The following is a 1,372-nucleotide window of genomic DNA, read 5'->3' on the forward strand; positions in this document are numbered from 1 at the left end:
TACCAGTGAACGTTGCATGAAGAAATTCACCACCAGAATCTATCTGCAATATTGCATGGATCGAACAATAGAGAGAGAGAGAGAGAGAGGAGATGGATTAGGTTGGATGACATGGATATGCCTTGGCAAACAACTGTAAATGGATTTCGACTCTAGGGTCCATATGTTACATGTGGATAGAAGAGGCAGGTGACCACTTGAGAGAGAGAGAGAGAGAGAGAGAGACCACAGGAGTTGCCTGTGTAGGCCAGTTAGAAGGTAAAAAGGTGCGGTTCTCTTTAACACTTACAACATTTTCTTTTTTTCTGTTAAAGGGTAGACGAGTTGCATCCCCTTGGTGGTCTAGCCTCAGGTGTGGGAGCTTTTCCTCCACCCTTATCATGTATGACTCTACATATTTATCATTCTGCATCTCTACTAATCTGGTTATATAAAGAGAGGGAGACAAGTGGTCCATCATCATGTTTTTAACGTAACAAACACAGAATTATGAGAAGAAGAGAAGAGTACTAGTGGTCAAAGTTTGTGTTTTTTCCCTTGTTGGGGCTGCTGTCATTTGGTGTCTAAAGTTGAGTGGACAAGGTGGTGGGGTAAGATTATCATCAAGAGAGCTGATGGTGAATTTCTGATGACAAAGATGGATCTTATGTTTGGAAGCTTTAGGTACTGAAAGTATTAGAATATAAACATTTCTGAAAGGAGCTGAAGCATGACATCTTACAATTTTTTTCCTGTAGACCCCAACAAAGACCAGCTTTCCAGCTTTTTTTTCTTCTTCCCTTTTTTTTGCCCCCCCTGATCTCTCTTTTTCTTCACCTTCCCTTTCCTACTATACCCTTGATGCGTGTATAAACCCTAACTGTTCTACAATCTTTATTCCCCATATATGCATGCCCAGTTAATTTACTTTCTCACCACTGATCACTTCTTAGTTTTCCTTTATTAGATTTGATGAAACATTGAATCTGATATAAGGCAAGCAAACAAAGCCAAGACTTGGTAGGATTACAGGTTAAATGATACTCAAAAGGTTTGCAAGAAAGCATTCTAATTCATTATATCTGAAGTATAAGCATGCCAACAGGAGTTGAGAATAATGAAATAACAATGAACAAGAGAGCCTCAGTTGGTTACACTTCAAAACCTTTCCAAACCAGATTCCCTAAGAACCCCATAAACGCCATCAGATTCTCTTTTATTGAACTGTCTCTTGACCAACAACCCATGCATGCATTAGGCTTCACTAATCCATTTTGTGTATAAAGAACATGAAAAATAAAATGGAAACTGAAAAGAAGCAAGGGCTACCTTCTGGAGTCGTGATCAAAGCTGGGCAAAAAGAAAAAAAAATCATGATCAATCATGCTAGTTT

This window comes from Hakea prostrata, chromosome 1 (assembly GCF_041222555.1).
Source record: "Hakea prostrata isolate BN-2017 chromosome 1, UWA_Hpros_2, whole genome shotgun sequence".
Lineage (NCBI taxonomy): Eukaryota > Viridiplantae > Streptophyta > Magnoliopsida > Proteales > Proteaceae > Hakea > Hakea prostrata.